Consider the following 24793-nt stretch of genomic DNA (forward strand, 5'->3'; position numbering starts at 1 on the left):
AGATTGTGGCTCTGGTTACAGATTTCTCTATTTTATTGACTTGTCTGAAGTGAATTTCAAACAGAAAAATGTACACATAAACATTTTAGAAGATATTATTGAAATATATGTAGCATACGAAAATATGTGAAATACAGACATTTTTCATATGCAAAAATAATATTTGCATATGCATTATTTATACATTTCGCATATTTTTGCATATGTGATATATTTCGATTGGAATTTAATTAGAAGCCAAAAATATGCAAATTTTACAAAAATAGGTGTTGCATAAAATTCCGCTGTCTATATATCATTGAGCTGATATTAATCGGGGTGCTCTCATTGATATGAGAGAAGGCTCCCTTGTCCCTACTGTAATGCTTGTGGAACAATTATATACAGTACATTTTAAGAAATATTCTTAAATTTGAAAATTGGCGTTGTTTAGCAATTTCTGCTACATCTTTAAATTTTGGACAATTGGACAGGTAATATGATAGGGTTCCACGCAATTTGTAAGAACTGGGAAATTGAGAATTTGTAGCATGGGAGGAAGATGTGGTTCTCTTCCCAAAACTCATTATATCTTAGGTAGTAGGTCCGTTACCAAGCACACATATTATTGCAATTTTCATCAGAGGAAAGATCGGTAGTTAATTTTTCATATATTGGCGACTTTGCCGGTATATGGCCTCCAGGGATTCAAATATGGACCAAAAATAAAATGTTTTTATTTAGCGTACAAAAGTAATCATCAAAAATTGTAGGCATCTTCTTCGACCTAAACCCCTACCTCGTGCAAAATTTCGTGACTATTGACCTATAATTGCGACCTCTAGTATGCTTTTGATTACATTACAAGCAAAACACTGGATATATTAGGCTGTAACTCTGTTATCTGACCACATAAATCAACATAATTGGCATTAATTGAAAGGGCAAGAGTTGTCCTTCCAAATATTATTTATGTGGGCGGAATGTGTGGTCCAGGAATAAAGATATTACCGGTATATTAAAAATTTTCACAATTTTCACACAAAAGTTGTGGTCCATTTAACCCTCTAAACATCATCCGATCACCATCTCAAATTGCAAGCATCTTCTTTGTCATATATTGTTACTTTGTTCGAATTTTCGAGGCCATTGGACTATTATTGCGACCTACAGAGCAGCTACAAAGTCGGATAAAAATTATGTTTTTGGTTCATTTCACCCGCTAAATATCTCACGATCATCACCATTTAAAATAGCGATCTATTCTGATGTGAAAACGACTTCCATGCCAAATTTCGTGACGATCGGTCCATAATTTCGAGCTTGAGTTTGATTACAATATATAATGGACAGACGGACACACGGACGGACGGACACACATCTCAAAATCGCTTAATCTCGCCGAGATATGAAGATTGGTATACCACATTGGGGGTCTCCGACGAATATTTCGCGGTGTTACATGATTTTTTTCCAAAACAAACTTATAATACCCTTTCCACATAGTGGTGTAGGGTATAAAAATTACGAGCTGTATCTTGATTTCAAAAGACGGACGGACGTAATTATATCGACTTAGAATTTTATGCTGATCAAGAATATGTGTACTTTATAGAGTATCCGACGAATATTTCGGTGTGTTACAAACAGGGTGACAAATTTAATTATTAGATATTTAATTATTAATTATGGTGGAGGGTATAACAAGTAAAAAAATTTTTGTCGGCCTTGCGAAAAGAAATACTATGCCTTCAGTCTGTGACATAAAAATAAACAACCCGAAATGTTTAGTCCTGCCGTTTATGAAATATATATTGAAATACGGTTTTGGCCCACAAATTATTTTTACGAAGGGTTTTTAGAATTTTGTGGCATGTCTTCAAAAAAGTACATATGGATTTGTTGAAAAAATATAAGGCTTTTTAAGGCCTTTATATTAACAATTGTGGACGTTCCTAATAAAGGTAGATATATACATACATAATTGCCAATAGATTTGATAGAAATATTTCCTGGCTATATACAAGTTAAACATCTAGCTGATTTTAATAAATAATTACAATATTTTCAGAGGAGATTTCCTATCCACAGAGAAACCCGGAATCTGAACTACAGGACACGCAAAATACGTGAAATGAAGAGGTATCTATGTGTTTATGTCAACAACTTTCGGTGAATATGTTACCTGCCCATAGAGAAACCGATCTTTTTATACCCTACACTATAAAATATACTGTACTAACGATCAGAGTGTTTCTTTGGAAACGTATCTATTTGAGCGAGCAATTGATACTTTTGAATAAAAGGTTTCTTGTTACAAAACAAGAAACAAGAGAACTGGTGAGGATCTGTGGCGAGATCCGAAACTTTTGTCTTCCCTGCCTTACCCCTTGGTAAACACTAATAAATTAAAGTTGTTTTAATAAAATATTAAAACAACGACCATGGGATTAAGGCTGACTGTTTTGAAAAGCAAAATAGAAGTCGTCTTCCCAAATAAAAAACGCCAACCCACATAAAATGGAATAATTAGATTCTTTTACTGTCCACAATTTTAGGCGAAAAAGTTATTCGACCATGGATACCCTAAATTAGGCCTAAATACGGCCAAAAAATGTATCTAAAAATGTCTTAAATTGGGTGGTACCTTTATATGGGGACTATATCAAAGTGTGGACCTATGTTGACAATTTTTGGTGGAGAAGTTTTGTGAACACGGGAACCTCAAATGTTAAATTACGGGAATTTCAGTCAACAAATTTAGCCAAAACCCTCAAAATACCGAAAATTGGGAGATACTGTTTTATAGAGACAATACCAAACCACGGACCGATGTTGTTGGTAGAGAAGTTTGAAGACCCCTGGGAACCATAAGTGTCAAATTACGGGTAGTTCATTCAAAAAGTTAAGCTAAATCCCTCAAACCAAAACATGGATTTATATTGACAAATTTTGGTCGAGAATTTTCGTGACCACTAAGAAATTAAAATGTCAAATGACGGCTAGTTCTGTTAAAAATTGAGGCTAAAATCCCAAAATACCGAAAATCGGGAGGTACCGTTACATGGGGGCTACACCAAAACGTGGGCCGATATAGCCTATCTTTGAATTTAACTTGTCTATGACAAAAATACGGGTGACGTAGGGGATGAAAGATACCAAGGAACGGTCCTGACCGGCTTTAACATGGCAAAGTTCAGGATTTATCTTGGTCCCTCTTTCATCTCAAGTGGACACTGACCTCTCCGTGGTGTCACCTGGGGTAGCTGCCTTTAGCACCTGTTAAAGGTAGTGAGCAAACATGTGCCGCGCGTTCACCCATAAGAACGTTAAAAACTTGGGTTTGGGCGTCGGGTTAGTAACCCTCCCCTAGAGAAAACAGCCTACTATGAAAAAACGAAAGAAAAGAAAAACAAACCCCTCTAAAGTTGACGAACCCCGCAAACGTTTTAAGGAGCATGGTCTGCGAATCTGCGCCAGGAATGTTCGCACTCTTTATAGAGAAGGTGCATCCTTCGCATTGGCAGATGTACTTGAAAAGTACAAGGCCGACATTACTGCCATACAGAAAATACGATGGAATAGGAAAGGCGTCACAACAACACCTAAAAGTGACGCACTGTATTATAGCTGTCATGACATAAAGTATGAGTTTGGTTGTGGATTTGTAGGTGGAGATTAAAACATCTGGTCTCCAGCTTCACCCCAGTGAATGAAAGACTCGCTGCAATTCGATTAAAAGCAAAATTCGAACAGACGAAAGATATCTTTTACGAGCGCTTAGAAGAAACTTATCACCGTCGTCCTGTCCATGACATTAAAATTATACTAGGCGATTTTAATGCCAAAATTGGAAAGGAGAATATCGTTGGCCCAACAGTCGGGAAATTTAGTCTCCACAGTGAAACATCTGACAATGGAATGAGGCTGATAGACTTTGCAGCTGCAAAAAACATGGTAGTTAGCAGTACCAGATTTAAGAATCTCGATATTCATAAGGGCACCTAGCTGTCGCCAGATCAAAGAACAAGAAATCAAATTGATCACGTTGTGATAGATGGAAGACATTCATCGAGCGTGTTGGATGTGCGTTCGTTCCGAGGAGCAAACATAGACTCGGATCACTACCTTGTTGCAGCAAAGGTACGCACCCGGTTAAACGTAGCAAAGAAAGTACGAACAGACACAACACGAAAGTTAGACATCCGTAAACTGCAATTACAACAGATAGCCACAGCATATTCCACTCAACTGGCCCAACTGCCTAATCAAAACACTCCTCGTCCCGATACCATATCAGGACAATGGCAAAACTTTACCCACTCCATGCAAACAGCCGCAAAATCAGTACTTGGGTACCAGAGACCTCCACCAAGGAATCCATGGTATGACCAGAAGTGTCGTGCTGCTACCGTAGAGAAAAATGCGGCATATAGGGTCACTTTACAATCAGTAGCAACGCGTAGCGCACGAGAGAGGTATAGGGAGAAAAGGAGAGAAACGTCTTTGCTGCTGGAAAAAAGCAAGGTAATCTGGTAACTCATACAGATAGTGTGCCAAGGATATGGAAAGAGCATTTTTCCAAACTGTTGGTATCCAATAGTAGCGAAGTCGACGAAAATACCACAGATCCAATCCCAGAAGATGGTATTGAATGTATACCACCCGGCCAATATGAGGTAAAGACAGCAATAAACCGGCTGAAGAATAATAAGGCAGCAAGAGCTGATGGCCTACCAGCCGAGCTGTTTAAAACCGGAGGCGACACGCTGATAAGGTATATGCATCAGAACGCGAACCCGACGATTGGAACCAGAGCATCCTGTGTCCCATCCATAAGAGAGGAGATAAGACTTTATGCTCCAACCATAAGGGGCATAGGTCTTCTCCCTATCGCCTACAAGATAGTGTCAGGGATATTGTGCGAACGACTAAAGCCCATGATCAACGAAATAATTGGACCATACCAATGCGGCTTTAGACCTGGCAAGTCCACCATTGACCAGATATTTACTCTGCGGCAAATCCTAGAGAAGACCCAAGAGATGCAGATCGACACATTTCATCTTTTTGTCGATTATAAAGCAGCATTCGACAGTCCCCTCCGATCAAAGGTATTCCATGCAATGTCTGAATTCGGTATTCCCGCAAAGCTCATCCGGCTTTGTAAGATGACTCTAACTGATACTAGGTCCTCAGTTACAATTGGAAAGAACCTCTCCGAAGAATTTTGTACCAAAAGAGGTTTCAGACAAGGAGACAGCCTTTCATGTGACCTATTCAACATTTTGCTGGAAAAGGTTATACGAGAGGCAAACGTCAAAAAAGAGGCACAATCTACTCCAATAGCCACATGTTACTTGCTTATGCTGATGATATAGACATTATGGGACGATCAGTAAAAGAAGTAACCGATACCTTTATGAAGGTCGAAGGAGAATCTGCTAAAGTGGGTCTGGCCGTAAACGACGAGAAGACCAAGTTGATAGTGTCGACGCGCAATGCGTCCATAGAGCTCGGACCAACCGTAGAAGTTGGTACCTACAATTTTGAGGTAGTTAAAGACTTCGTCTACCTCGGCACTGCCATAAACACAACAAACAACATCAGTTGTGAAATAAGAAGAAGAATTGTATTGGCCAACAAATGTTACTTTGGCTTAAGTAAGCACTTTAAAAACAAAGCCACATCTCGTCAAACAAAAATAACACTATACAAAACGCTGATACTACCCGTGCTAATGTATGGCTCCGAAGCATGGGTACTTGCGCAAGCAGATAAGGCAGTGCTTGGTGTGTTTGAGAGGAAAATTCTTCGAAAGATCTACGGGCCGATTTGCGTTGACGGTGAATATCGACGTCGTATGAACCACGAGCTGTATCTGATATACAACGACATCAAAATAGTTAAACATATCCAGATGCAGCGATTGCGTTGGCTAGGCCATATAATAAGAATGAGCGATGATGAACCCGCTAAAAAGGAGTATAAATTCGAGTCACATGGCGTTGCACGCAGGATTGGCAGGCCAAAGAATAGATGGCGCAAACAAGTGGATGAAGAGATGACATGACGCAGTATTCCAGAAAGCGAAGCACTAAACAGAGAGAATTGGAGATCTTTTCTTAGTTCGGTCTATGGAACAAATGTTCTGTAATGGGCCAGCTAAGTAAGTAATATATATTTTTACAAGAATCTCTTACATATTTGATCGTTCCCTAATGCCTTTTCTTGCGAAAAAATAATTATGATTCTTCTCCATATTACATTATACGCATCCATGGACTTAATATAATTTAATGTTGTCATTTTATGATGTTTATTTCATTTTCTCTCTTATTCTATTAACAGCTGCACCATAATTTTCTAACGTAGCAAGTAATTCACTTTGAGCTTTAATTCTGAGAAAACTTTGTCATTTTCATTATTAACATTACCAACAAAACATCATCTTCAGTATCAACTTAGAAGAGTATGGCTTTATACGAGTCTCTACATTATGGTTTCTTGATCCAAAGACAGTGGTTAAATTATCAAACATAAATATTTTGTAATTATTTTTTGGATTGGATGCTGACTTTTATAAACGTGGATTTTTAAAAAATATTTTTGAAATTTGTTTAGGAATATCTTGGCCTCTATTAACGTGGGATTTTAAAGAATATTTTAATTATAGTATCTATAAAAAATTCCAGTGTTGCTTTCTTTTAGACTCACAGTTATCTGTTGCTTTAGTTCACTTTAGTGGCAAAACATATTTTTATGATGATGCTGCTGTTGCCCCATAATGATAATAAACTAATAACAACAAAATCTAATAGAAATAAATTGCAAATGAATTTTGCTTTGACACAATTGTGTTCCTTGTGTGGGACTTTCGAAATTAATTTTTGTAAAAAAAAACCCAAAACTCTTCTTTGACTTTGTTGTTGTGTGCCTTACCCACTGAGATTTTTTCATTGTTACATTTTAAAATTTATGTTTAGACGTACAGTAGGCGATAATTTATATCTTTTATAGATATGGAACAAAAAAATATACTATTTTTAATGGGTCATATGGCCAGTATAGGGAGAAAAGAGAATGAAAGAAATCAGCCTAGTGACTCTCGGGTAAGTTGAAGTTCATTGGTTTTTTTCTTATACTGAAATTTGTTTATATTTCGGATCTTTTAATATCTTAAAAACGGTCGCACTATTTGCTCTGACCAAAGATAGTTATTGTTATGATAACTCAACATGTCTTCTGAATTTTCCATCACTCCTCGTGTTAGTGGCTTTTATTGCACTAACTTAATTCCCTATTTTCTCCCTATCAACTTCATATTCCATTAGCCCTCAAACATACATATGTACATACACATGCATGTGTATGTATCAACCATTGTAAGAACAACATATGTAATGTTGCTCTTATAATATCCTGTTTCTTTCGAGATATCTCCTATTGGAAGTTTGTTTTTTTTGCTTTCTTTTGAACTACTCATATAATTTCCGGTCAAGACTGCAAAAATACTGATACCCTCACAGATACATACATACGTACATTACATTGATATTTCATTACTTTGTTACGTCTAATAGGAATTGTAGCATTTGCCCTGCTCCAACTACCAACAACTACTAATCTACTGCTGAATGTTGATATTTTTTCTGTTAGCCTTTTTGCTATTGGCAAAAATGAAATGAAGAGAGAGGGAAAGAAAAAATATAGTTTATTTTTTCATTTACTGTAAAAGAATTTTTCTAAATTGGTTTATTAGGGCAAAAGGGAATGACAATTCTGATGTCATGATGTGGACTGTTGGCTTTTATAAAGGTGGTGTTTTAAGTAATATTTTTTATTCTAATATTTGTTTAAGGTAGATTTTTTAACAATATGTTTTCAGCGTAGATTTTTTGAAAGATGTTTTCCACGTAGATTTTTTAAAATTTTTTTCAACGTGGATTTTTTAAAACTATTTTTAGGTTAGGTTAGGTTGAAAAGAGAGGCGCAAGTCGCCACATGTCCAATGGACATACACTTAAGCCAAAATAGGCCTGTTGTGCACTCTAGACTAATTAAAGAAGGGGTCATATTTGGTCTCTTTATTATTTTAGGAATTCTGTGCCTTTAACAAAATCCCTTAACTGTTTAACACTATTTACCGTTATCTGATTAAATCCCGGTATAGTGTCTGTCCCTAAAGACTGGGACCTGATATTTGCGAAAGCTGGGCATTGGCAAAGAAAGTGTTCCAACGTTTCGTCGTCCTGTCCGCATGCCCTGCATAAGCTGTTATCTGCGCATTTAATTTTATGCAGATGAGCTTGTATGCTCAAGTGACCAGTAAGGATACCTGTTAGCCTACTAATGTCTGCCTTACCTAATAATAGTAAGTTTTTAGTTTTATCCTCGTTTGGGTCCCCCCAGAGAATCTTAGTGGTTTTCCCTATCTCCTCTCTATTCCATATGTATGTATGGGCCTGTTTTGCCCAATTTTTTAACTCTAGACGTGACGCATTTAGAGGCTTTGTGATGTCTAAGTTTACTGTTGCTAATTCCCTGCCATTTTTTTGCCAGAGAATTTGCTCTTTCATTACCTTTAATCCCCGCATGACATAGTACCCATATGATACGCACTATTCCTTGCTGGGAATAATTGTTTATCGTATTTATGTCCGTAAGGACGTTAACGGTAGATGGTCTCGAGTTAGCATTAAACCAGTTCAGACACTCTGTGGTCGCCCTGATCTCCGCTTGAAGGACCTTATTGTGATCTGACAACCGAAGAGAAATTTCGGTCTCTGGTTCTTCAATAAAAGTCCCAGTCCCGGCCTCCCCCCTAACATCGAGCCGTCTGTATAACAGCAGTTTCCAGAAGGCTTTTCAGCTAGAGTCCCGCCGACCCACGAGTCTCTGTCAGGTATTAATGTTTCACACGAGGCAACTACAATTGTTTCAGGTATACGATCCGAATTAACGTTATCCATTGACTCACCCGTTGTTACCTGTATAATTTGTTGAAGGTATGTTATGTGGTCCTTTTCGATCCACTCGTCTGTCACCTTCAGCCTTATGGCTGCGACAGAAGCTTCATACCTTATCTGAATTTCTATTGGGTGTATGAAAAGAATAATTTCTAGTGCCCTCGTTGGCGTTGTCCTCATAGCACCACTTACGCCTAAGCAGCACATTCTTTGGACTTTTTGTAAAACTTGTTATATTATATTTTTTATCCATCGCTGTCCACCAGACTACTGATGTGTATGTTAGGATAGGTCTAATTACGCTTTTATATAGCCAGTGTGTCATCTTTGGATTGAGACCCCATTTAGAGCTTATGGCCCTTCGACAGGTTGACCAACATCTGTATGCTTTGTTGGCTCGTTCTTGAATATGATCCTTCCATTTAAGTTTCCTATCCAGGATTACTCGAATATATTTGACCTTATTGGAAATCTTAATAGTCTTGTTAAGGAAAACAGGTTCCTCGATGTGACCCAGTTTTGTGAAAAGACATATTTCTGTTTTTCCGGGTTTACGTTTAGACCTCTTGGTCTAGCCCAGTTATACTGGTTCAAATCCCTCTTTGATTAAAGTCCTCAGTAGGCTATTTATGGTAGTAACCCACAGGAGAGGTGACAAAATCCTCCCTTGTGGCTTTCCCTGACCACCTTTATCCCGTTTCGTTACGTCGTGTAGCCCGCAACATATCCACCTATTCCTTAGCATATTGCTTATCCAGTACCTAAGGGCCCGGTTCACATAAAATTTATCTAAGGATTGGATAAGGGTTTCAGTGCTGACGTTATTGAAAGCACCCTCGATGTCAATGCATACTGCCAGTGTATACATCTTCTTGTCGAAAGTGTTTTCGATGTGGTGTACTACCTCATGTAAAGCGGTTTCCACTGATCTGTCTTTAACGTATGCATGCTGTTTATATTTAAGCATATCGTTTGGGATCTTGCTCTTAATCATTGTATCGACTATACGTTCCATGGTTTTGAGTAAGAAACAAGTTAGACTTATCGGGCGATAAGACTTAGGAATTGCGTAGCTAGACTTTCCAGGTTTGGGGATAAACACTACCCTTGCCTCCTGCCAGGCTTTAGGGGTATACGCAAATTTTAAACATGCGTTGAAGATACCAGCTAATCTGGACGAAATATAGTCCACCTCCTTCTGGAGTAAGGCCGGAAAGACCTGATCCCGCTCCTTTAAAATGTTTGAAACTGGTCTGGTCCCGCTGGTCTGGTCCCGCTCCTTTAAAATGTTTGAAACTGTTAATGGCATCTTTAACCATTGTTTCATTAATGTTTGGTGCATCGTCCGTAGCATTTTCCCCATCTGCCGATATCCCTACATTTGCCGTAGTGCTCGGCGGAAAATGCGTCTTCATCAAAAGCCCTAAAGTGTCGTCGATTGTTTCCATCTCATTACCCATATCATCTACCATTATCTCGGTTTGAGTATGGTTATTCGATAGAAACTTTTTGATTTTTGATACATCATTAACGCTGTCAACCTGCTCACAAAAGAGTTTCCATGAATTGCGCTTTGCTGTTCTCGTTATTTTGTTATATTCTTTAAGCTTTGTATGATAGCTGTCCCAGAATACAGCTTGTTTTTTTTTCGTCGAGCTCTATTGTAAAGTCTTCGGACCTCTTTTCCTTTATTACGAATCTCTTCTGTCATCCAGGGTTTTTCGTGGGCAGATGTCCTCTCTCGAAGGGGACAGCTTTCTTCGAATGACTCTACTATAATCTCCGTTAGTTTATTGACTTTCTTATCTATATCTACTGTCATTAGGCATTCATTATTTTCCTGCCCTAGCTTCTCTTTAATTAGTTTTCCATACTTTGTCCAGTTGGTTTTGGATTTGTTCCGGAAACTAATTGGTTTCGGCGGCGGCCGTGTTAGTTCAAAGCTTATATACCTATGGTCGGAGAAGGAGTGCTCCTCCGAGACCCTCCAATTCAGCACCTCGTTTATAAGATTTTTCGAACATATAGTTATATCCAATACCTCCTCTCTAATTTTGTTAACATAGGTGGGCGTATTCCCTGTGTTAAGTGTTATTAGGTCGTTAGTTTTCAAGTAATCTAAAAGGGTTTGGCCCCTTTTGTTAGTATTAGTACTTCCCCACGTGACGTGGTGTGAGTTAGCGTCGCTACCTACTATAACTTCGTTAGCTGTTTGTTTTGCTTCCCTCACCAACCGCTGCAGCTCCGACGTAGGTGGCAGTGTCCGTGAAGCATACGGCAGATATATGTTGCCATTCCCCTGCTTCAGTACAGTTGCGTCCGATGTTGACAACTCTGGAGAGAAAAGAAAACTTAAGTTTTTGTGGCATATTATACAGGTTCTCGGGCGGGACCCTGTATTAGCACAAAAAAGTTGGTAATTTATATGGTTTAGTCCAAAAACCTTGTTCTGAAAAGTCCATGGTTCCTGGATGAAACCGATGTGTACTTTACTTGTGTTAGTTTGCTCCATCAGTGCCATGGTTGCTGTCTCGCTCCGATGGAGGTTTATGAGGATGACTCCGATCATTGGTCCTCCAGTAAACGGGATTCTTGGGAATCGCTGATTTCAGTGTCGGCTCCCTGTATGTTGTTGCTTGAAGGTGAAGCCTCCTCGTATTTATTTTTGACTTCCTCGTTTACGCCGATGCTCGCCTTTCCCGTTTTGAAGCGGACAGCTTTTGAAACGTAGTAGGCCATGCCCTTTGTCTTTGTCAGACTGGACATGGAGAGATGGTCAATTCCGACCACAAGGAGAGTACCATCTTCATGCTCCTTCCTGTGGAAGACCTCCCATCTCTTCACATCCAATGTCCTGTTCTGACGACCAAAGACCTCGAGCATGCGTTCCGTCTCGAACTTGCTGCCCCAACCTCGGACAAAAACGGATGCCTTAGTAAGTGAGGAATTTGGTCTTTCCTCACCAGCTTGAGTTTGCCGCTTTCCCATGGAGGTCTTATACTACTGACAATATCCTTGACGGCGGCAATGTTTGCATGCTGGGCAAATTGGTAAACAATCATGTCCCTTTGACCCCGCTGCTGACAATTTGAATTGGATCTCCTTCCTGCATTAGGTGATCCAAAATCAAAATGAGGTCAATCATCTTCAATGACTTGAATTTGGTCCTTGGGTAGCTTGCCGGAACCTCTACTGGTGTCGATCACTGCATAGCAGAGCTCGTCCCTGTAGCGTTTCTTTGCTACCTTGGCGTAAGATGGCGGCTCTTTACCGGTTTCCGCAGCCCTCTTTCTCTTCCACTTGGTCCGGGATTTCTTTACGGAAACCCCAGGTTCTGCAGTCGATTCCGCGGCCTTTTCATGTTCGAGCTCACTTTGTCGCCCTCTGCCAAGGGATTCTCGGAACAGCCTCCCTTGCGAGGTTCTTGACGCTGTTTGCTCGAGTCATTTGAAGGTGAGGAGCTCTTTTTTTGTTGGCTTTGCAGTGTTCTGCTCTTCAGGAGATAAATAATACTTTTTCACAGTGGATTTTTTAAATAATATTTTTTCAACGTGGATGTTTTAAATAATATTTTTTCAACCTTGATTTTTTAAATAATATTTTTTCAACGAGGATTTTTTAAATAATATTTTTTCAACGTGGATTTTATACAATATTCTTGTAATGTGGATTTTTTAAATCATATTTTCAACGTGGATTTTTTAAATAATATTTTTTCAACGTGGATTTTTTAAATAATATTTTTTCAACGTGGATTTTTTAAATAATATTTTTTCAAAGTGGACTTTTTTAAATAATATTTTTTCAACGTGGATTTTTTAAATAATATTTTTTTAACGTGGATTTTTTAAATAATATTTTTTCACCGTGGATTTTTTAAATAATATTTTTTTCACCGTGGATTTTTTAAATAATATTTTTTCAACGTGGATTTTTTAAATAATATTTTTTCAACGTGGATTTTTTAAATAATATTTTTTCAACGTGGATTTTTTAAATAATATTTTTTCAATGTGGATTTTTTAAATAATTTTTTTTCAACGTGGATTTTTGTAATATTTTTTCAACGTGGATTTTTTTAATAATATTTTTTCAAACGTGGATTTTTAAATAAATATTTTTTCAAACGTGGATTTTTAAATAAATATTTTTTCAAACGTGGATTTTTAAATAAATATTTTTTCAAACGTGGATTTTTAAATAAATATTTTTTCAAGCGTGGATTTTTAAATAAATATTTTTTCAAACGTGGATTTTTAAATAAATATTTTTTCAAACGTGGATTTTTAAATAAATATTTTTTCAAACGTGGATTTTTAAATAAATATTTTTTCAAACGTGGATTTTTAAATAAATATTTTTTCAAACGTGGGATTTTTAAATAAATAATTTTTCAAACGTGGATTTTTAAATAAATATTTTTTCAAACGTGGATTTTTAAATAAATATTTTTTCAAACGTGGATTTTTAAATAAATATTTTTTCAAACGTGGATTTTTAAATAAATATTTTTTCAAACGTGGATTTTTAAATAAATATTTTTTCAAACGTGGATTTTTAAATAAATATTTTTTCAAACGTGGATTTTTAAATAAATAATTTTTCAAAACGTGGATTTTTAAATAAATATTTTTTCAAACGTGGATTTTTAAATAAATATTTTTTCAAACGTGGATTTTTAAATAAATATTTTTTCAAACGTGGATTTTTAAAATAAATATTTTTTCAAACGTGGATTTTTAAATAAATATTTTTTCAAACGTGGATTTTTAAATAAATATTTTTCAGCTATTTTTTAACGTGGATTTTTAAATAATATTTTTTCAACATGGATTTTTATATAACATTTTTTAACGTGGATTTTTTAAATAATATTTTTTAACATGGATTTTTTAAATAATATTTTTCAACGTGGATTTTTTAAATAATATTTTTCAACGTGTTTTTTTTAATACTATTTTTCATCTTGGATTTTTTAAATTATAAAATTTAAACGTGGATTTTTGAAATAAATAATATTTTTTTTCAACGTGGATTTTTTAAATAACATTTTTTTAACGTAGATTTTTTAAACAGTATATTTTTTCAACGTGGATTTTTTAAACAATATTTTTGTAATGCGGATTTTTTAAATCATATTTTTAACGTGATTTTTTGAATAATGGTTTTTCAACATTGTTATGCCATTTTTAATACCATCCTCAGACTAATAAGTTTGATTTTTGGAACAACGTAATCGTAAGAGAATATTTGATGGGCTACCCTAATAAACACAAACATGAAATAAACATATCTATCCGCACGTTAAAATGTTTCTTATTCTCCTTTATTTTCTTTGAATTTCCTTTTCTCTGGCCAACAACAATACATTATTTTCATTTCCGTCAACATTCGTTTGATGATTGCTAATCAGCAATGGTTCTTCTTCTTATCTCCATTATTTATTTTTTGCCAGTTGCTTAAGATTTTGTTTTTGGAAATCGATTATAAATTAGATTGTATAAATCCACGTTTGGGTCACGATAAAGTTCCTTTACCACCTTCCTTGACGATTATTCATATGTCCCCTTTTGAACAACTATTTGGACCTCTAACATTTTCTTAACGAATTTCCGTTTATATATCGCTTCTTTTGTTCAATAAATATACATGTTTCAAACATCAATTTAAGTCACCCAACGACCTTCAGTAAAAAGTCATTTCGCTGAAATTGAAAACATTTCGAAATTGTACACAAAACACCTGAGGTGTTCCAAACAAACTTGCAGCCTATATTTACAGGCTACACACAGTTATACTAACAGCACGAAAACAATGTGTGTTTGTACTGGTAACAAAGTAATACGCCATCATATTCCGCCATCGTAGGATGTTGCAAGCAAATACTTCTTTCTCGGTGCAACAGGAGATACATTAAATAAGGTCTGCAATAAATTGTGATGGTGTCACACTAACAGTTCTGCAGAACAAACAGTAGTGGGTAAGGATATAGGGCATATTCATACCTATTGTTTAACATGAAAGTATATAAATGTATGCGTGTGTGTGTATATGTTTGTTTATCTGTGGATTTCCGTTTCCGTTTTTATTCATATTTGTTTTACCGTGATGGTGGCATCTTTGCACAATACCTTCGTAAATGAGAATATCTCTCACAAAGAATGGTGTTACAATGGTAATAAAACACTTTGTTTAACACCAACACACACACACTCGAAATGTGCAGCTATATAATAACATGTACATACGTAATAAATATACTCCTTTCAGGTGGGCAAATATACATTCTAAATAAATGTATGAGAAAGATTCAAATCGAATGGATTTTTAAACAATCTTCAAAGCCCACACTCTGGCCTATAAACGTGGATTTTTTAAATAATTTTCAGTGGCAAAATTGTGGTGTATAAAAGTAGATTTTTTAAACAATTTTCAAAGGTTAGACTCTGCCCTATAAACTTTGATTTTTTAACAATTTTCAATGGTTAGACTCTGCCCTATAAACGTGGAGTTTTTAAACAATTTGCAAGGGTTAGTTTCTTCCCCATAAATCTGGATTTTTAAAATAATTTTCAAATAAATAATAATTAAATAATTATAAACGTGGATTTTTTAAACAATTTTCAAAGGTTAGACTCTGCCCTATAAACGTGGATTTTTTAAACAATTTTCAAAGGTTAGACTCTGCTCTATAAACGTGGATTTTTTAAACAATTTTCAAAGGTTAGACTCCGCCCTATAAACGTGGATTTTTTGAAAAATTTTCAAAGTTTAGACTCTGCCCTATTAACGTGCATTTTTTAAATAATTTTCAAAGGTTAGACTCTGACCTATAAACGTGGATTTTTTAAACAATTCTCAAATGTTAGACTCTGCACTATAAACGTGGATTTTTTAAACAATTCTCAAATGTTAGACTCTGCACTATAAACGTGGATTTTTTAAACAATTTTCAATGGTTAGACTCTGCCCTATAAACGTGGATTTTTTAAACAATTTTCAATGGTTAGACTCTGCCCTATAAACGTGGATTTTTTTAACAATTTTCAAAAGTTAGACTCTGCCCTATAAACGTGAATTTTTTAAACAATTTTCAAAGGTTAGACTCTGCCCTATAAACGTGGATTTTTTAAACAATTTTCAAAGGTTAGACTCTGCCCTATAAACGTGAATTTTTTAAACAATTTTCAAAGGTTAGACTCTGCCCTATAAACGTGCATTTTTTAAACAATTTTAAAAGGTTAGACTCTGCCCTATAAACGTGGATTTTTTAAACAATTTTCAAAGGTTAGACTCTGCCCTATAAACGTGGATTTTTTAAACAATTGTCAAAGGTTAGACTCTGCCCTATAAACGTGGATTTTTTAAACAATTTTCAAAGGTTAGACTCTGCCCTATAAGTGTGGATTTTTTCAACATTTTTCAAAGGTTAGACTCTGCCCTATAAACGTGGATTTTTTAAAAAATTTTCAAAGGTTAGACTCTGCCTTATAAACGTGGATTTTTTAAACAATTTTCAAAGGTTAGACTCTGCCCTATAAACGTGGATTTTTTAAACAATTTTCAAAGGTCAAACTCTGCACTATAAACGTGGATTTTTAAACAATTTTCAAAGGTTAGACTCTGCCCTATAAACGTGGATTTTTTAAACAATTTTCAAAGATTAGACTCTGCCCTATAAACGTGGATTTTTTAAACAATTTTCAAAGGTTAGACTCTGCCCTATAAACGTGGATTTTTTAAACAATTTTCAAAGGTTAGACTCTGCCCTATAAACGTGGATTTTTTAAAAAATTTTCAAAGGTTAGACTCTGCCCTATAAACGTGGATTTTTTAACAATTTCCAAAGGTTAGACTCTGCCCTATAAACGTGGATTTTTTAAACAATTTTCAAAGGTTAGACTCTGCCCTATAAACGTGGATTTTTTAAACAATTTTCAAAGGTTAGACTCTGCCCTATAAACGTGGATTTTTTAAAAAATTTTCAAAGGTTAGACTCTGCCCTATAAACGTGGATTTTTTAACAATTTTCAAAGGATAGACTCTGCCCTATAAACGTGGATTTTTTAAAAAATTTTCAAAGGTTAGACTCTGCCCTATAAACGTGGATTTTTTAACAATTTCCAAAGATTAGACTCTGCCCTATAAACGTGGATTTTTTAAACAATTTTCAAAGGTTAGACTCTGCCCTATAAACGTGGATTTTTTAAACAATTTTCAAAGGTTAGACTCTGCCCTATAAACGTGGATTTTTTAAAAAATTTTCAAAGGTTAGACTCTGCCCTATAAACGTGGATTTTTTAACAATTTTCAAAGGATAGACTCTGCCCTATAAACGTGGATTTTTTAAAAAATTTTCAAAGGTTAGACTCTGCCCTCTAAACGTGGATTTTTTAAACTATTTTCAAAGGTTAGACTCTGCCCTATAAACGTGGATTTTTGAAACAATTTTCAAAGGTTAGACCCTGCCCTATAAACGTGGATTTTTTAAAAAATTTTCAAAGGTTAGACTCTGCCCTATAAACGTGGATTTTTTAAACAATTTTCAAAGGTTAGACTCTGCCCTATAACCGTGGATTTTTTAACAATTTCCAAAGGTTAGACTCTGCCCTATAAACGTGGATTTTTTAAACAATTTTCAAAGGTTAGGACTCTGCCCTATAAACGTGGATTTTTTAAACAATTTTCAAAGGTTAGACTCTGCCCTATAAACGTGGATTTTTTAAACAATTTTCAAAGGTTAGACTCTGCCCTATAAACGTGGATTTTTTAAACAATTTTCAAAGGTTAGACTCTGCCCTATAAACGTGGATTTTTTAAACAATTTTCAAAGGTTAGACTCTGCCCTATAAACGTGGATTTTTTAAACAATTTTCAAAAATTAGACTCTGCCCTATAACCGTGGATTTTTTAAACAATTTTCAAAGGTTAGACTCTGCCCTATAAACGTGGATTTTTTAAAAAATTTTCAAAGGTTAGACTCTGCCCTATAAAACGTGGATTTTTTAAACAATTTTCAAAGGTTAGACTCCGCCCTAAAAACGTGAATTTTTTAAACAATTTTCAAAGGTTAGACTCTGCCCTGTAAACGTGGATTTTTTAAACAATTTTTCAAAGGTTAGACTCTGCCCTATAAACGTGGATTTTTTAAACAATTTTCAAAGGTTAGACTCTGCCCTATAAACGTGGATTTTTTAAAAAATTTTCAAAGGTAAGACTCCGCCCTATAAACGTGGATTTTTTTAAACAATTTTCAAAGTTTAGACTCTGCCCTATAAACGTGGATTTTTTGACAAATTTTCAAAGGTTAGACTCTGCCCTATAAACGTGGATTTTTTGACAAATTTTCAAAGGTTAGACTCTGCCCTATAAACGTGGATTTTTTGACAAATTTTCAAAGGTTAGACTCTGCCCTATAAACGTGGATTTTTCAAATATTTTCCACAGGCAAGTTCCTGAGCTTTTGAATGTCTTCTTGGCTACCTCTTCTGCAATACCTCATATGTTGCAACTTTCACTTTTTTCTTGTCCACTATGAATTGTTCCATTTCAGTTACATCACTAGGTCATTAAACCCGGAACATAACTCTCACAGCCATACATACATGCATACGAGTATGTATGTATATCTTTCCCATGCACACAGTTGCTGATGCTTAAGTTTCGAGTTTTATGTGTTGCTGTTGCTGCTGATGCAAGCATCTATCTTTGTTTTATATTTACTTTTGTAGTTATAGGTGTGACCGGTAGATACATTGTTTGTCCAATGTTGATGAATGTGAAGATGTGTGTGTGTGTGTGTGTGTGAAGACATTAATGTATCCGTTTGCTATTTGTGTATCCTTAAGTTTATGACCACAGCTATGACTCTGCGATTTAATGACTTCACAAAGAATATTACACACGTGAAAGATAAACTATAACATAGGTTGCTGTTTCAAATGGGAGGATGAGCTGTGAAGAGCTCAATAGATTTGTTGGGATTTATTTCAATCAAAATTGAAGGAAAATTAGTCAATGTTGCAGTCTTTTCCAAAATACCGATGTGTATTTGTGGCTTGACTGAGGAAATATTTTAAGCCGATGTCGCTTAAGATAAATTAATTTGTTGCTGTTTTATGCTGCTTCCTGGTGGTGAGGGGAACCCACCTCCAATTCTTGGTATGTTAGGAAGATGGGTGAGAATAATGGGTACCCCTCACGTTTTAAGATTCCCTTTCAACAAAAACCGTATAATTTCTGCCAATAAAAATACATAATAATTAAGAATTACTTCCAATCTACCAACTCTCCCTTAATCTTTACATAAACATTTTCCCATTCAATCTTAATACCCAAAACTTTTCTCCATTGATTTTCATTGTCTAATGAAGTGTAAATGTTTCAAATTATTTCACTTTTAAGAACCGTTTTTTGGCAAAGTACATATTTTTCCTAGAATTTTGCTTTTTACCCAACAAAATGGATCATTTCGCACGAACTTTTTTTTTGGTGAATTTTTAATTTTTCTTTTATTCCGAAGAAAAACAAGAACGCCAAACAAAGGATATGAACACAAAAAGTATACAAAACGTAAAACTTTGAAGTTATAAACAGCTAATAAAATTATGTATTACCCAATATAACCCAGTTTTTATTTGGCAAATTTTTTCTTTGTCTGTCGATTCTGTTTTGAAACAACTTTTAAACAAAGAGGGGGGAAAACGAAGCAATAACAATAGAATAACGTGTTCCAATATAAATAACAATATTAAAATGAATGTAATAGGGTGGTTAGAAAATAATGTGAATGTCAAATATTTAAGGACTATTACCGAACATATGTAAATAGATCCGCAAGTCATGCATTTGAAAATCCACGTTACTAGGCCAAAGTAAGGCCTTTGAAAATTGTTTAAAAAATCCACAATTCTAGGCCAAAGTCAGGCCGTGGAAAACTGTATATAAATTCACGCTTATAGGGCAGAGTTTGGCATCTGAAAATTGTTTAAAAAATCCACAATTCTAGGCCAAAGTCAGGCCGTGGAAAACTGTATATAAATTCACGCTTATAGGGCAGAGTTTGGCATCTGAAAATTGTTTAAAAAATCCACGTTTATAGGGCAGAGTCTAATGTTTGAAATTGTTTTAAAAAAATCCACGTTTATAGGGCAGAGTCAAACCTATGAAAATTTTTTAAAAACTCCACGTTTATAGGGCAGATGCTAACCTTTGAAAATTGTGTAAAAACTCCACGTTTATAGGGCAGAGACAAACCTTTGAAAATTGTTTTAAAAATCCACCTTTGAAATTTTTTTAAAAACTCCACGTTTATAGGGCAGATGCTAACGTTTATAGGGCAGAGTCTAACCTTTGAAAATTGTTTAAAAAATCCACGTTTATAGGGCAGAGCTAACCTTTGAAAATTGTTTAAAAAATCCACGTTTATAGGGCAGAGGTTAACCTTTAAAAATTGTTTAAAAAATCCACGTTTATACGGCAGAGCTTAACCTTTAAAAATTGTTTAAAAAATCCCACGTTTATAGGGCAGAGCTTAACATTTGAAAATTGTTTAAAAAATCCACGTTTATAGGGCAGAGCTTAACCTTTGAAAATTGTTTAAAAAGTCCACGTTTATAGGACAGAGCTTAACCTTTGAAAATTGTATGAAAAATCCACGTTTATAGGGCAGAGCTTAACCTTTGAAAATTGGGCAAGGTCAGCTTAACCTTTGGAAATTGTTTAAAAAATCCACGTTTATAGGGCAGAGTCCAACCCTTGAAAATTGTTAAAAAATTAAGTTTATAGGACAGAATCTAAAATTGTTTAAAAAATCCACGTTTATAGGGCAGAGCTTAACCTTTGAAAATTGTGTAAAAAATCCACGTTTATAGGGCAGAGTCCAACCCTTGAAAATTGTTTAAAAAATCACGTTTATAGGGCAGAATCTAACCTTTGAAAATTGTTTAAAAAACCCACGTTTATAGGGCAGAATCTAACCTTTGAAAATTGTTTTAAAAATCCACGTTTATAGGGCAGAGCTTAACCTTTGAAATTGTTTAAAAAATCCACGTTTATAGGGCAGAAACAAACCTTTGAAAATTGTTTAAAAAAACCAACTTTATAGGGCAGAAACAAACCTTTGAAAATTGTTTAAAAAATCCACGTTTATAGGGCAGAGCTTAGCTTTTGAAATTGTTTAAAAATCCACGTTTATAGGGCAGAAACAAACCTTTGAAAATTGTTTAAAAAAACCAACTTTATAGGGCAGAAACAAACCTTTGAAAATTGTTTAAAAAATCCACGTTTATAGAGCAGAGCTTAACCTTTGAAAATTGGGCAAGGTCAGCTTAAACTTTGAAAATTGTTTAAAAAATCCACGTTTATAGGGCAGAGTCAAACCTTTGAAAATTGTTTAAAAAATCCACGTTTATAGGGCAGAGTCAAACCTTTGAAAATTGTTTAAAAAATCCACGTTTTATAGGGCAGAGCTTAACCTTTGAAATTGTTTAAAAAATCCACGTTTATAGGGCAGAAACAAACCTTTGAAAAATTGTTTAAAAAATCCACGTTTATAGGGCAGAGTCAAACCTTTGAAAATTGTTTAAAAAATCCACGTTTATAGGGCAGAGTCAAACCTTTGAAAATTGTTTAAAAAATCCACGTTTATAGGGCAGAAACAAACCTTTGAAAATTGTTTAAAAAAACCAACTTTATAGGGCAGAAACAAACCTTTGAAAATTGTTTAAAAAATCCACGTTTATAGAGCAGAGCTTAACCTTTGAAAATTGGGCAAGGTCAGCTTAAACTTTGAAAATTGTTTAAAAAATCCACGTTTATAGGGCAGAGTCAAACCTTTGAAAATTGTTTAAAAAATTCACGTTTATAGGCAGAGTCAAACCTTTGAAAATTGTTTAAAAAATCCACGTTTATAGGGCAGAGTGAAACCTTTGAAAATTGTTTAAAAAATCCACTTTTATAGGGCAGAGTCTAACCTTTGAAAATTGTTTAAAAAATCCACGTTTATAGGGTAAGAGTCTAACCTTTGAAAATTGTTTAAAAAATCCACGTTTATAGGGCAGAGTCTAACCTATGAAAATTGTTTTAAAAAATCCACGATTATAGAAAACACTCTAACCTTTGAAAATTGTTTAAAAGATCCACGTTTATAGGGCAGAGTCTAACCTTTGAAAATTGTTTAAAAAATCCACGTTTATAGGGCAGAGGTTAACCTTTAAAAATTGTTTAAAAAATCCACGTTTATACGGCAGAGCTTAACCTTTAAAATTGTTTAAAAAATCCACGTTTATAGGGCAGAGCTTAACATTTGAAAATTGTTTAAAAAATCCACGTTTATAGGGCAGAGCTTAACCTTTGAAAATTGTTTAAAAAGTCCACGTTTATAGGACAGAGCTTAACCTTTGAAAATTGTTTAAAAAATCCACGTTTATAGGGCAGAAACAAACCTTTGAAAATTGTTTAAAAAATCCACGTTTATAGGGCAGAGTCAAACCTTTGAAAATTGTTTAAAAAATCCACGTTTATAGGGCAGAGTCAAACCTTTGAAAATTGTTTAAAAAATCCACGTTTATAGGGCAGAAACAAACCTTTGAAAATTGTTTAAAAAAACCAACTTTATAGGGCAGAAACAAACCTTTGAAAATTGTTTAAAAAATCCACGTTTATAGAGCAGAGCTTAACCTTTGAAAATTGGGCAAGGTCAGCTTAAACTTTGAAAATTGTTTAAAAAATCCACGTTTATAGGGCAGAGCTTAACCTTTGAAAATTGTTTAAAAAATCCACGTTTATAGGGCAGGGCTTAACCTTTGAAAATTGTTTAAAAAATCCACGTTTATAGGGCAGAGTCTAATCTTTGAAAATTGTTTAAAAAATACACGTTTATAGGGCAGAAACAAACCTTTGAAAATTGTTTAAAAAATCCACGTTTATAGGGCAGAAACAAACCTTTGAAAATTGTTTAAAAAATCCACGTTTATAGGGCAGAAACAAACCTTTGAAAATTGTTTAAAAAATCCACGTTTATAGGGCAGAGTCAAACCTTTGAAAATTGTTTAAAAAATCCACGTTTATAGGGCAGAAACAAACCTTTGAAAATTGTTTAAAAAAACCAACTTTATAGGGCAGAAACAAACCTTTGAAAATTGTTTAAAAAATCCACGTTTATAGAGCAGAGCTTAACCTTTGAAAATTGGGCAAGGTCAGCTTAAACTTTGAAAATTGTTTAAAAAATCCACGTTTATAGGGCAGAGTCAAACCTTTGAAAATTGTTTAAAAAATTCACGTTTATAGGGCAGAGTCAAACCTTTGAAAATTGTTTAAAAAATCCACGTTTATAGGGCAGAGTCAAACCTTTGAAAATTGTTTAAAAAATCCACGTTTATAGGGCAGAGTGAAACCTTTGAAAATTGTTTAAAAAATCCACTTTTATAGGGCAGAGTCTAACCTTTGAAAATTGTTTAAAAAATCCACGTTTATAGGGTAGAGTCTAACCTTTGAAAATTGTTTAAAAAATCCACGTTTATAGGGCAGAGTCTAACCTATGAAAATTGTTTTAAAAAATCCACGATTATAGAAAACACTCTAACCTTTGAAAATTGTTTAAAAGATCCACGTTTATAGGGCAGAGTCTAACCTTTGAAAATTGTTTAAAAAATCCACGTTTATAGGGCAGAGCTTAACCTTTGAAAATTGTTTAAAAAATCCACGTTTATAGGGCAGAGCTTAACCTTTGAAAATTGTTTAAAAAATCCACGTTTATAGGGCAGGGCTTAACCTTTGAAAATTGTTTAAAAAATCCACGTTTATAGGGCAGAGTCTAATCTTTGAAAATTGTTTAAAAAATACACGTTTATAGGGCGGAGTCACACCTTTGAAAATTGTTTAAAAAATCCACGTTTATAGGACAGAGTCTAACCTTTGAAAATTGTTTAAAAAATCCACGTTTATAGGGCAGAGTCTAACCTTTGAAAATTGTTTAAAAAATCCACGTTTATAAGGCAGAGACACACCTTTGAAAATTGTATAAAAAATCCACGTTTATAAGGCAGAGACACACTTTTGAAAATTGTTTAAAAAATCCACATTTATAGGGCAGAGCTTAACTTTTGAAAATTGTTTAAAAAATCAACATTTATAGCGAAGAGTCAAACCTTTGAAAATTGTTCAAAAAATCCACGTTTATAGGGCAGTGCTTAACCTTTGAAAATTGTTCAACAAAATCCGCGTTTATAGGGCAGTGCTTAACCTTTGAAAATTGTTTAAAAAATCCACGTTTATAGCGAAGAGTCAAACCTTTGAAATTTTTTTAAAAAAATCCACGATTATAGGGCAAAGACAAACCTTCGAAAATTGTTAAAAAAAATCCACGCTACTAGGCTAAAGTCAGGCCTTTGAAAATTGTTTAAAAATCCACGCTCTTACGCCAATATCAACCTGTGAAAATTGTTTAAAAATCCACGCTCTTACGCCAATATCAGGCCTTTGAAAATTGTTTAAAAATCCACGCTCTTACGCCAATATCAGGCCTTTGAAAATTGTTTAAAAATTTACGCTCTTACGCCAATATCAGGCCTTTGAAAATTGTTTAAAAAATCCACTTTTATAGGGCAGAGTCAAACCTTTAAAATTGTTTAAAAAATCCACGTTTATAGGGCAGAGACAACCCTTTGAAAATTGTTTAAAAAATCCACGTTTATAGGGCAGAGACAACCCTTTGAAAATTGTTTAAAAAAATCCACGTTTATAGGGCAGAGCTTAATCTTTGAAAATAGTTTAAAAAATCCACGTTTATAGGGCAGAGACAAACCTTTGAAAATTGTTTAAAAAATCCACGTTTATAGGACAGA

The sequence above is a fragment of the Musca autumnalis genome, unplaced genomic scaffold (genome assembly GCF_047663935.1).
Source record: "Musca autumnalis isolate F117 unplaced genomic scaffold, ASM4766393v1 scaffold_2, whole genome shotgun sequence".
NCBI lineage: Eukaryota > Metazoa > Arthropoda > Insecta > Diptera > Muscidae > Musca > Musca autumnalis.